The 14,330-nt window shown below is 30.2% G+C and overlaps 1 long non-coding RNA gene across 2 annotated transcripts; it reads left to right on the forward strand.

The window, feature by feature from the left end:
* Positions 1-2,800: 2,800 nt before the first annotated feature.
* Positions 2,801-6,209, forward strand: LOC133822714 (uncharacterized). Of its 2 annotated transcripts, XR_009887978.1 has the most exons (4): positions 2,801-3,081; positions 3,155-3,244; positions 4,571-5,452; positions 5,981-6,209. It is a non-coding gene; the product is annotated as an uncharacterized LOC133822714 (long non-coding RNA). The 2 variants fall into 2 exon arrangements; XR_009887976.1 differs by lacking the exon at positions 5,981-6,209 and having other exon boundaries at positions 2,810-3,081; positions 4,571-5,597.
* Positions 6,210-14,330: the final 8,121 nt, after the last annotated feature.

The following is a 14,330-nucleotide window of genomic DNA, read 5'->3' on the forward strand; positions in this document are numbered from 1 at the left end:
AAGTGCTTTTTATTTCTTGAATTTATTTTATTATATATTTGGATTTGTAAAATGTATAGTTAAATATAAATTATAATTTAAACTTTTAATATTATTGTACGTAATTTATAATATTAATTTTGTATTAAAAAAAACATTAAAAAATATAAAATTATTTATTAAGGGGTTTCGTGCCTTCCACTACACAAAACTGAGCTTTCCTGACACCCAATCACGACAGTCAACTCTGTTGATTGTCGTAATTATTTATTGGGACTCTACGCTGACAGTTAAAAACTGTAGGCAAAGAGACCAACGCCGACAGCTAATAACTGTCACTATTGCTTTTGAGTGTCGCTATTGACCCCAACGCCGACAGTTAATTCGAGACCAGTGCAGACAGTTAAAATGTGTCACTATTGACCTCAACGCCGACAGTTAATTCGATACCAATGCCGACAGTTAAAATGTGTCGCTATTGACCTCAATGCCGACAGTTAATTCGAGACCAATGACGACAGTTAAAATGTGTCGCTATTGACCCCAGCGCCGACAGTTAATAAAAACTCAATACCGACAGTTATAAAATGTCGCTGAAATTCAAATAAAAAATCTAAAAATATAATTAATAAATAATATAATTTTAAAAATAAACTAAATTATGTAAATATATATTTATAAAAATTAGGTATTTATTAAAAACCATTAAAACTAGATTTTTTTTTTCTAAACTTTTCATATTATTAACATTTGTATTTATAATAAAATTTATATTATGTATTTAATAAAAAAAAGATTTTTATGTGAAAATTCATCAATACTACTTTTTTTCTTCTTTTAAAACTAATACAACAATACTTTAATAAATTAAAATTAAAAATCATTTAAAAAATAAAAAGGATTTAATATAATATTATAATAAATAGGGCCTTTACAATTATCTCTATACATTTAATTTTTTAATATTTATCTATATATTTTCAAATATAATTATACTTTACAAGTAAAAAATAATAATTATACTTTATTTTAATTTAACCCAAATTTATAAAATAATCTAAAGTATAAATTAATTCAAAAATATAAAATTAATAAAAAATGCTCATTCTAAATATTGTAATAACAAAACAAAATATAAAAAATAACACATATATTGTAAAATTTAACAAATGCCTAAATGACAAAACAACTAAACAATAAATCATAAAAAAATAATAATTAAACATCTATAATAATATAATATCAATATGTATAATATTATATTATTATATATGTATTTATATCACAAATCACAAATACGCATTATATTATATATACTAAGTGTAAGCAAACATACAATATACATTTACTTAGTTTTATTTTAAAAAATTATTAATTTTTGTCACTATACTTTTTTTTTTGTGATTTCCATATAAATTATCCATGTTTTTTTAAGAAAATTAACAAGTATGATTATACTCTAAAATTAAATAAAGATATACTTATACTATATTTTAAATTAGTTCAAAATTATAAAATAAAATATAAATTAATTTAAAAATATAAAAATAATAATATTTATTCTAAATACATTAATAACAAAAAATTATGTTGTAATTTAATAAATACCTAAATAATAAAACAATTAATTAATGAATGAGTCACGAAAAAATAATTTAAAAATCATTATAATCAAATTTGTTTTATATGAATATAATCAAATTTTATTAATAAAATAAGTAAATAAAAAAATATAATCCCCAAATCTCTTTCTCTTTCCCTCCATAACCGATCATCTCCTTATTTTTCTCCCTTTTACTCTCGTTTGCTCTCTGCCAGCCCCGAACGGATACCCACCGATCACTACTACAAAACTGGGCTTTCCCGACACCCAACCACGACAGTCAACTCTGTTGACTGACTGTCGTAATTGCTTGGCGTGACTCTACGCCGACAGTTAAAAACTGTAGGCATAGAAACCAACGCCGACGGTTAATAATTGTCACCATTGCCTTTGACTGTCGCTATTGACCCCAACGCCGACAGTTAATTTGAGACCAATGCCGACAGTTAAAAGCTGTTGCCGTTGACCCCAACGTCGACAGTTAATTTGAGATCATTGTCGACAGTTAAAAATTGTCGCCGTTGACCCCAACGCCGACAATTAATTTAAGACTAATACTGACAGTTAAAAATTGTCACTATTGACCCCAGCACCGACAGTTAACAAAAGTTCAATACCGACAGGTATAAACTATCGCCAAAATTCAAATAAAAAATCTAAAATTATAATTAATGAATAATATAATTTTAAAAATAAATTAAATTATGTAAATATATTTATAAAAATGATGTATTAATTACAATATTTATAAAATATTTTACTTTATTAATTGGATAAACTTTATAATAATTTTTAAAAACTCTACAAGTTTATTAGTTGTAGTTTTTTTATTATTATATTCTATTTTTTTAAATTAGTTAATTATATTTGAAATAATTAGTAAAAAAGAACATTGAAAAATACTTTATATGTGAACAATATATAATTCTCTTTTAAAAATAATTATATATGTTAACATTACATTATTTTATTGTAATGCCATATAATTTTTTACTATTATTATTTTTTGTATTTTTATAATTTAATAAAAACGCTTAATAGAGAAAAAATTATTAATTAATAGTATATAATATTAGCTATTAATAAATTATCTATTATATTATATAATTAATTAAATATGTTTTATATATAAATATTTTTTTAACTGAAAAATCTATTAACCAAAACCAAAATATATAATATATTTATTAAACTAATAAAAACTACTTATTCACCCTAACACTAACCCTCACTCAAAACTCTCTTTCTCTATCACTAGAAGCCGCCTCCCCCTCTCTTGCCCTTTCACTCTCGATTTCCATCCCTCTCTCTTGCGCGCGCGCTCTTTTTTTCTCTCTCAGCCTCTCCATCTCTTCACCTTCTTCGTCTCACTTGCATGAAAGACGAGGCTCACAAATGGGCAGAGGTCGAATAGGCGGTCACGAACGGGTAGAGATCGAAGGTGGGCTCACGAACGAGGAGATGGCGGTGGACGAACAGCAGACGAATCCAACACATGGGTGAGTTCTTCTGTTTTTGTGGCTGGGTTTTTTCTGGGTTTTTTTTGTTTACACTTGTGGTTGTTGTTTGTAGGTAGGTTTCATGGTGGCTGAGCTTAGGAGGCTTGACGGTGGCTTGGGTGGTGGCTCATTAGTTCAGCTCAGAAGCAAAACCTCAAGAATGGTACAATTTTTTTCTCCTTCTTCTTCCAATTTCACTCGTTTATGTTGTGCTTAATATATTGTTCACGCTGGATTGTGTTTTTCATTTTTAGATAAAATTTATTATTTAATATATAACTGTTAATTAGATTGTTATTTGATTACAATATAAAAATAAATTCAAAGATTTATGCTATTTTGGTCTAGTGTTGTAATGCTTTTATGGAAGAGGATATTTTTGGAGATGGGTTTGTTTTGGTTATTGGATTAAACCGACTTGAAGATTTTCTATCTTTTTTATTTGAATTTTTTGGTTGTCTTTCTTGTTTTGGTTTGTTTTGATTAATTTGAATTTTTTGATTATATGTACACACACATTGTATGTAATCATTTCTATATGTACAAAAAAAAAAGGGTCCAATTCAGTTAAGATTTATTGTACCTCTTTCTCAATATTAATTGCTTGTTAGTTAAAGGAGTAATGGTTTTTAATGCTATATTTCGTTTTATTTGCTTTATGGCCCTGTCAAGTCCCTTCGTTTGTTCGATTTAAGTAAATCTGAGTTGCAGATTCTACAGTTTAATTTCATCATTTACATGGTTTTAATGAGAGTATTGTTCCTATATATATATATTATTTAATTAGGCCTATTTGTTTTCTCAGAATCATCATTATATGTTTTGGGGTGAGTTTCACATATGTTTTGTTTTACATAGTCTTTAAATATGTTTTGGTGTCTAACTTCTTATATTACCCAATTGCATGTCTGATTGTATACTAGAGGAAGGGTTTGATTGTTTCTTGATATTATCTAATTGCATGTCTGATTGTATACTAGAGGAAGGGTTTGATTGTTTCTTTTATCATATCTTGTTTATATATTGATGAGTTTAATTAATGAGTTTGGTGGATGTGAAACCATGTATGTTATTATTGTTTTTCTTTTCTTGCTTTTTGTTTTTTGTTTTAGAGAGACAACATTAGTATCACTTTGTTCTACTATCAATTTTGAAACTTTTTTTTTATGGTTTGAAGTTGTATAGATGCATTTTTCTTCCATAATTATCTGTTAGTATACTACATACCATAAAAGGTTTAAAAATAATCATTCAGTAGAAACCACCTCAATTTTGCTTTTAGATTTTATGGCTTATCTTTCTCTGTTTTTGTTACATTATTTCCATTTGAGTTGTTTTTATAAAACCAAGGCTTTGTGGTTTGTTTTGTGGCTTTGAGTTTCTCGGATTGGTGTGTGTGGCTTTACATTATTTATAGCTCATCCTCTTTGCTGTGATGTATTATTGTTTTGCCTTTTGTGTTCTTAGCTTTAATTTTTCTCTATGTCAGGATATCTTGGAGTGGAGCGCTAAGTGGCAGATTGCGCCTTTTGGTGGCGAAGTGGAGACTTTGAGGGTGTTTGACACCTTAACTAAAAAACTATTTTTTTGTTTTTAAAAGCTAAAATCTGTTTTTTGAAAACAAGTTGAGGTGTCTGGAGTTGTTTTCAGAAAATAATTTTTAAAAATAAAGTTACAAAAAAAAAAAAAATTTGAGAACAATAAAAAGTTGTTTTCTGTTGTTCTCAAAATTTTTTTGTCTATCTTTTTTTTTCTCATATAATTTATTTATTTATTATTATCTAACATCATTTATTGTCACATAATTTTTTCTCTTATCAGTTTCTCTCTTCAGTTTCTCTTACATTACTTTCTCTCTCATTAATTAATATATCTTCATTTTCTCTCTCATCATTTTTTCTCTCTCGTCATTTCCACTCTCATCATTTTCTCTCTACTCACTTCTTCCTCTTCACTTTCTTTCTCATCACATTCTCTCTTATTTTTTTTTGGATCAGTTTCTCTCTTTTCAATTTTTATTTCTTCAAATTTTCTTTCCTTACTTTCTCACATATTATTTTTCATCATTTTTTTTTCAAATTATTTTATCTCATTATTTATTATAAACATTTAAAATATTTTTCTTTATTTGTTAACATTATATTTAAGTTTTAAAAAAAATAAAACAATAAAATCATTTGTAGAAAATATTAATTAAACACTTCTTGTTTTTTGAAAATTACAAAAACAGTTTTCTGTTCTCATTTCTGATAACACAACTTAAAAAACAGAAAACAATGCCAAACAAACCTTTTGTTTGTTGATTGGAGCTATTGGTGACAGACTGCAGTGGTTGGTTGTGAATATAGAGACCTTGCAAACTCTTGTTAATGTATATCCATGATTATGCAATTATTATTATACTTGTGTAATTTGTTTCTGGTTTGGGTATAGTTTTTTATTTAGATTTTTTACATTTGAATATGTGTTTGACAATATATATATTTATATAAATGTGTGTTTGAATCTGTTTTTTTTATATTTTCTCTGGTTGTGTATAGTGTTGTGAATCTGATCATTCATCTATTTTGTTATAACTTTTGTAATGTTTGAATATGTTTAGGATATCTGATCCATGATTCTATTTTGTGATTAATTTTTTGTTTCGAGTATTTTCTTCTAGTCTTTGATTTTATTTTGTCTGTGTCCAATTACTTTTCAGATCTGTTTTTTTGATACTAATTTCATTGAGTAATTTTAGATCTGATTAAATTATTTGTTTTTTATGTATGTTTTTTTTTTATACCGAGTGATCGTTTGGAGTTTGGAGTTTGTACCAGCACTATAGTTTCATATTTTATTAATGAATCAACATTCACATGTATAACTTTTTCTATTTGTTGCTTCTTATACTTCATAGCTTCTTCATAAGGAACTAAAGAGCTACAACTTCTAGTGTTTCACGAACTAAAGCAAAAGAGCTGCTGCACTCAAGTTACTTCAAAAAATACAAGATAGAGTTGAACAACTCATATAAAAATACTCGAGTATACTTATAAATTGTTCATGCTGCACAAAACTGATTACTTATAAGCTGAGATTATATTTGTACCAATCTGATGAAATATATTTTGATTAAGTTTGTAATTTTTGTCTTTGTAATATGAAAATTTGGTTTATTTTTTGATGAAATATATTTTGATTAAGTTTGTAATTTTTGTCTTTGTAATATGTAAATTTGGTTTATTTTTTGATTGTTGACTGATGTTGTTGTAATAAATTTATAAAATGTTGAATAAATTTTTTTATAAGTTTATTTCTTTTATTAGAAAGTGTTAGAACTAATCAAATATAAATTTAATGTTACTAATGTTAAATTAATTTAATTTTTGATGTGCATTATTTTACTACACCATAGAGAGCCAATAACGACACTTAATAACTGTCGGCGTTGCCAGTAACGGCGACATCTAAAAACTGTCGGCGTTGCCAGCAATGACGACCCTTAGAAACTGTCGGTGTTGCCAGTAACGACGACACCTAATAACTATCGGCGTTGCCAGCAACAGCGACACCTATTAACTATCGGTGTTGCCAGCAACAGCGATACATATTAACTGTCGGCGTAGCTACCCTTACGCCAGCATAAGCAAATACGACAGTTAGTCGACTGTCGTCGTTGCTTAATAGCGACAGTTAAAAATTTTCGGGAAAGCCCGTTTTTGTAGTAGTGTTCCACACGAATATAAAACTAGTATATATAATATATACTACTATATAGGTACGCGCAGTCACACACTTGTTAATATTATTTTGTTTTTTTTTTTAAAACTAATGTTTTATAAAGTTATATTTATAAGTTTATAAGTTCAATGAGGTTTTTAGTATGGTTTATACTATTTTATTATTATATTGTATAAATTTTTTTATTTAAACGATGTATTTGTTAGAATTTTTTGTGTTGAATAGGAAAACCAAATGAGATTTTTGTCCCACATTGGTTTTAAGAGAATTTTCTCTTTTCACTTAGCCTGAATAAATGGTTCATGGCTGAGTAGTTAAAGATAGGAAAAAAATCCTTGCTTAAGGTATATAAATATATTATTATATTTATATTATGATTTTTAGTTAAAAGTTTTATATTCTTAGTGTGGTAGAGTTCAGACATTTTTGGTTCAACGAAGTAATTAAGTTACTTGTCGTTCGGTTGTATCCTGGGAGACAGACGTCGAAACCTCTTGGAGGCGGCGAATCAGTTTTATTTTGTTGTTATTATTGTTCATTATAATTATTTTCTAGATTAATTATAATTGCTATTTACATTATAGTTATTTATAATTATAATATTTATGTATCTTTAATATAGTAGATATAAATATTGTTTTATCATATTGCATTTATTCAAGTATTATATCTAATTACGTTATATTTTTCCCACAATCTTAAAACATATTATCATTTAATATAATATTTGAATGTTAGATATATTTTATATTATTATAATGTTTAATATATCTATTAATGATATTTCTATATCTATATATTGAAAGATATTGTTATGGGAACTGAATATTTTTAAAGATTCTAGATTGTTGAGGCAGGGGCTAGACCCTCCTAGTATTCTTTGGAAATTATCTAGTAGAGATATTTGTATTTGGGGCCTGATAAATACTCAATAGAAATATTCTACGAGAGGCTAGACCACGAATGGTTGAGTTTTTGACCCTTCCAGGCTAACTTGAGAATTTTCTTTAAGTTTGATCTAAGTGAACCCGTATAATTTTTCGTTGTAAGGAAAATAACACTTTTGGTTTTGTGATTTCAGACAAAATGACAACTGAAGCAAACCAAAATGCAAGGAATAATGAGGTGATAGCTGAGTCACCAGCCTTGACAGTTCAAGCTCATACCCAATGGGGTTCTGTTGTGGTACAAACCATCCACAGAGAGCTGGGGAATACTTGAAAAATTCAATGGACAGAATTTTAAAAGGTGGCAGCAAAAAATATTGTTCTATCTGACTACGATGAATCTTGCGAGATTCGTTAATGATGATGAACAAAATCTCAAAGAAGATGAAAAAGATATCCATGTCATTAAGACAGCTAAAGACAGGATAAATGATGATTTCTATGTTGAAACTACATTTTGAATGGTTTGGAAAACTCTTTATGTGGAGTATTTGATACAAAGAAAATAGCTAGAGAACTGTGGGAGTCCTTAAATCAGAAATATACATCTGAGGATGCTGGTGCAAATAAATTTGTGGTTGGAAGGTTCCTAGACTATAAAATGGTAGATTCCAAATCTGTGAGTAGTCAAGTTCAGGAATTCCAAATTATCTTGCATGAGATTCACTCTGAGGGTATGATCCTAAGTAAGACCTTTCAAGTAGCTGCATTGATTGAAAAGCTACCCCCTGCTTGGAGAAAGTTCAAGAGCTACCTAAAACACAAACGAAAACAGGTGAGCATTGAAGAATTAATTGTTAGACTTTGTATCGAAGAAGACAACAATAATTATGAAAAAACGAGTTCAAGACAAGATGTGGCTAAGGCCAATCTGATGGAGCAAGGTCAAAACTCCAGGGGAAAGTAGAACTACAAGCCCAATGATAAAAGGTTTAAGTTTGGGCCGAAAGGAGGAATCTCCAAAAAGCCATTCAAGTTTCTTGGCAAGTGCTTTAACTGCAACAAGCTGGGTCACAAGTCCACAAATTGTAGATTGCCAAAGAAGAAACAAAATAATGAGGCTAATATGGTGGATAACATCTCCAAGGATGTTGATCTAATAAATCTATCAGCCATGGTTTCTGAGGTAAACTTAGTCAATTCCATTCCAATGGAGTGGTGAATTGATACTGGTGCCACTCGGCATGTATGCTCAGACAAGAGTCTATTCAAATCTTTTGAACAGGTAGGTAATGGTGATAAGCTTTTCACAGGAAACTCTTCCACATCTAAAATTGCGGGCCAAGGAAGTGTGATCCTGAAAATGACTTCTAGAAATGAGCCGACTCTGAACAACGTGTTGTACGTACCAGAGATCCATAAAAACCTAGTGTACGGTTCACTACTGAACAAACACGGATTTCGTATTGTATTTGAGTTAGAAAAAGTTGTTCTGTCTAAAAGTGGAATGTATGTGGGAAGGGGTTATGTAACTGATGGGTTGTTTAAACTCAATGTAATGGTTGTTAAACCAAATATCAATAAAATTAATAACTCTTCTACTTATTTTCTTGAGTCTTCTAATGTTTGGCATGGTAGACTAGGACATGTTAATTATGACACTCTACAGAGATTAATTAACTTGAATCAAATACCAAGATTTCATATTGATTCAAATCATAAATGTGAAACATGTGTTGAGACAAAACTAACAAGGTCATCATTCAAAACGATTTTAAAGGAATAATGAACCCCTAAATTTAATACATAGCGATGTATGTGATTTAAAATTTGTTCAAACAAGGGGAGGCAATAAGTATTTCATTACTTTTGTCGATGATAGCACTAAATATTGCTATGTGTATTTGCTAAAAAGCAAAGACGAGGCTATGGAGAAATTTGTTCTCTATAAGACCGAAGTTGAGAATCAACTTAACCAAAAGATTAAGGTGTTGAGAAGTGATCAAGGTGGTGAGTATGAATCCCCATTTCTTGAATTTTGTGCTAAACATGGAATCATCCATGAAACCACTGCACCTTATTCACCTCAGCAAAATGGTGTTGCTGAACGGAAAAATTGTACATTGAAAAAAATGATGAATGTAATGTTGATTAGTTCTGGATTGCCTCAGAACACGTGGGGAGAAGTTGTCTTGTCAGCTAGTCATCTTTTAAATAAAATACCCAAAAAGAAAGAAGATCCATTATGAGTTATGGAAAGGAACAAAACCTTCTTTCAAATACTTAAGAGTGTGGGGGTGTCTTGCCAAAGTGGTTGTACCTTTACCAAAAATGGTAAAAATAAGTCCAAAAACTATTGATTGCATTTTCATTGGTTATGCACATAATAGTAGCGCATATCGGTTTCTGGTGCATGAGTCTAAAATATCTGACATACACAAAAACACGATAATGGAATCCAGAAATGCTTCTTTCCATGTAGATCAAAAGAAGATTCAAGTTCGTTAAAACAAACACATGAGACTATTGTTGAAAATAGTCAGGATCAAAATCAAGAGTGTGAAGATAAACCTAGACGTAGTAAAAGAATTAGATAGAAAAGTCTTTTGGTCCAGATTTTCTGACCTATTTGCTAGAAGGTGAACCTCAAAGCTTTGATGAAGCTGTGAACTCCACTGAAGGCTCTTTATGGAAAGAAGCTATTAATAGTGTGATTGAATCCATACTTCAAAATCACACCTGGGAGTTAGTCGATCTTCCTCCAGGATGTATGCCTTTAAGGGCCAAATGGATTTTCAAGAGGAAAAAGAAAGCTGATGGTTCAATTGATAAGTATAAGGCATGACTTGTAATTAAAGGTTATAAGCAACGTGAAGGCCTTGATTACTTTGACACTTATTCTCCTGTGATGAGAATACATTCCATTAGAATGATACTTGCTATTGCTGCGTTGCACAATCTTGAAGTACATCAAATGGATGTGAAAACTGCTTTTCTAAATGGAGACTTAAATAAAGAAATTTATATGGAACAACTTGAAGGTTTTTCCTCCCTAGGACAAGAAAGAAAAGTTTGTAAATTGGTGAAATCTTTATATGATTTAAAGCAAGCACCAAAACAATAGCATGAGAAATTTGACCAAACAATGTTGGCAAATGGCTTCAAAATCAATGAATGCAACAAATGTATTTATGTTAAAGAAATAGATAATGACTATGTCATTTTGTGTCTTTACGTAGATGACATGCTCATTGTTGGAAACAGTGATAAGATGATCAATCTATCAAGAGTATGTTGAACTCAAAATTTGACATGAAAGATATGGGTCTAGCATATGTCATTTTGGGGATTCAAATCTAAAGGACATCTGATAAGATCATTCTAAGTCAGTCACATTATGTGGACAAAATTCTTGAGAAATTCAACAAAGAAGATTCTGGTGTATCTAGAACCCCTGTAGATTCAAGTCTACATTTTTTCAAGAATAAAGGGGAGAATGTCTCTCAGGTAGAGTACTCTAGAATTATTGGAAGTCTATTGTACTTAATGAGTTGTACATGACCTGATATAGCCTATGCAGTTAGTAAACTGAGTAGATACACGAGTAATATAGGGTCTGACCACTAGAAAGGAATAACAAGAGTACTTAGGTACTTGCGATTTACTCGTAGCTATGGGCTGCACTATGCTAAATATCAATCAGCACTTGAAGGGTATTGTGATGCTAATTGGATATCTGATATGAAAGACTCAAAATCTACGAGTGGATGTGTGTTCACACTCGGTGGTGCAGCTGTATCATGGAAATCTTCTAAACAAACGATAATAGCTAGATCCATGATGAAATCTGAGTTTATTGCCTTAGACAAGTGTGGCAAAGAAGCTGAATGACTTCGTCAATTTTTAGAAGATATTCCAAAATGGCCTAAACCAGTGCCAGCTATTGGCATACATTGGGATAGTCAAGCAATTGGTAGGGCACATAATAATTTGTATAATGGTAAGTCTAGACATATACGTCGTAGTCTTTATTGACTATGTGAAGTCAAAGGATAACATTGCGGATCCGCTAACCAAATGGTTAAATAGAGAGTTGGTTGTCATCAAGGGGAATGAGACTAAAGCCCATGAATGAAAAATCAATACAGTAGATACCAAACCTAGCTGATTGGAGATCCTAATATCTAGGTTCAAAGGGACAACTAAAACTGTAAAGAATATGTTGGATCACTGTGGGAGTTATCCTCATTGTCCATTCCTATGATGAAACAGTGATAACTGTAAGGAAAAAGTTAAGCTATGCTTTTAATGATTTCTTAAGCGTCGAAATGTCGAGCAAAGTAATACGAGTTACTCTTAATTAAGAAAATTACTTATGTGAGAGAGAAGATGGGTCGCTTCTATAGGAATTGAATAAGGTTCAATTCCTGGAATATCTGTTGCAGAACCAGGAAAATGTTCAGGGCCAAAAACGAACATAATATTGAGAACCAAAATATGCTAGGAAAGATTCCTGTGTGTGGTATATCATCGTTTACACGAATGACAAAACAGTTCAAAGACATCGCGTCTATTGATCAGCCAGGTAAAGTGAATATACTTACACAAGGGAAGGTTCAAAGGATAACACCTACCTATCCTATGCGGGTTTCTAACGTTGAACTCTATCACCTAGGCCTAATTCTTTTATTGTTTTTCTTTGAGTCAGTTTTTCATTCATGTGGGGGATTGTTAGAATTTTTTGTGTTGAATAGAAAAACCAAATGGGATTTTTGTCCCACATTGGTTTTAAGAGAATTTTCTCTTTTCACTTAGCCTATATAAAGGGTTCATGGCTGAGTAGTTAAAGATAGGAGAAAATCCTTGCTTAAGGTATATAAATATATTATTATATTTATATTATGATTTTTAGTTAAAAGTTTTATATTCTTAGTGTGGTAGAGTTTTTTTTGGTTCGGGGAAGTAATTGAGTTACTTGTCTTTTCGTTGTATTTTGGGAGACAGACGTCAAAACCTCCTGGAGGCAGCAAATCTGTTTTAAGGAAACTGTGTGCTAAACAGCCATCGATTTTTATTTTGTTGTTATTATTGTTCATTATAATTATTGTCTAGATTAATTATAATTGCTATTTATATTATAGTTATTTATAATTATAATATTTATGTATCTTTAATTTAGTAGATATAAATATTGTTTTATCATATTGCATTTATTCAAATATTATATCTAATTACGATATATTTTTCTCACAATATTAAATAGAGAGTTTATACTATTTTATTATTTTATTTTGTTTTAGTTATAATTGAATTTTGACATATATTCAACCAATTGAATTAGCCTTAAGTAAATAAATTAAGAAGTACTTTTTATCTCACTTGCTAAGAGAATATGTAAATATCATATATTATAAAAATATAGCATATTAAATGTTGTGCTGTTGAAGGGAAGAGACTTGTGAAAAGTACAATACGTGTGATGTTATTTTTTGTCATTCTGGCTTTTAAATTATACTAAATAAAGTGAAGAAATTAATTGTGCCATGTTGAAAAAAACACACTACATAAAGGATTTTCTTAAAAAAAGAAAATAACTATATTAATACACAAAATGAGAAACTAGTTGATTGAAACCAGCCTAAGGCACGTAATTCTCGTGTATTTAAAGTTAATTGTATATTTATATTACGTAGATTTTGTAAGGTAAAATATAATATTAAAAATAAAAAATTAATATTGAAATTATAATGTTTGTTAAGATATATACTCATTTCGTAAAAATTTAAATATTTATTATAAAAATATAAATAATATTATAAAAAAACCTTAACCCTAAAAGTGGATAAGACTCAATACAACATTACTTATACAACAAAGGTCATAAAATTTTAATAACAAACAAGATAACTATTGTCCATGTTTTCACCAAGTGATACGTGACACAAATTAAGATTGATTATGACTCCCCGGAAGCTAGTTAAGGCTCCCCGGAATTTGTTCAAGCCTTCACGGGAGTTAGGTCCAGTTCTTGTCACGGTTCACCATCACCGGGGGAGTACATCCTCTGAAAAACATTACTTCTCGACAGTGATGGAGCCAGACTTTGGCAAGAAGTGGGGCTTTCAATAGATTTAGAGTTTTAGTGAGGGCTTTTATGTTATTTTCTTTATTTATGTTCAAATATTTAATTAAAATTTCAAATAAAAAAATTTGAGGTGGGGCTTGAGCCCTCACATTGGCCTTATTGCCTCCGTCCCTGCTTCTGGAGGACCTTGTCAAAAGATACTGCTCCAAGTCTCATAACGAGATCAATTCCTCTAGGCGCGCGAGAACCCTTCTTCGAACCAGGAGGAGATCGTCAGGTGTTAAGCAAAGAGACCTTGGGCTAAAGCTACCTTCTGACACCTACTGTCACATGGATCGTGATGTCGACTCCGTACAAGCAGTTAAAAGGATATCCCACGACGCTGCCTGACATGAGAAAATGTGTAGCTACCACCATGACAATGTCAGGGGCATTTTCCCCAATGAAGTTGTGGGTTGAACTTCCTCGTATTAGGCCCACTGAGATATGCTGGGGCCCACCAGCTTATATAATACAGAATGTCCATTTATTTTGTAACAAACTTCTGTTAAGAG

This window comes from Humulus lupulus, chromosome 3, assembly GCF_963169125.1.
Source record: "Humulus lupulus chromosome 3, drHumLupu1.1, whole genome shotgun sequence".
NCBI classification, from domain to species: Eukaryota; Viridiplantae; Streptophyta; class Magnoliopsida; order Rosales; family Cannabaceae; genus Humulus; species Humulus lupulus.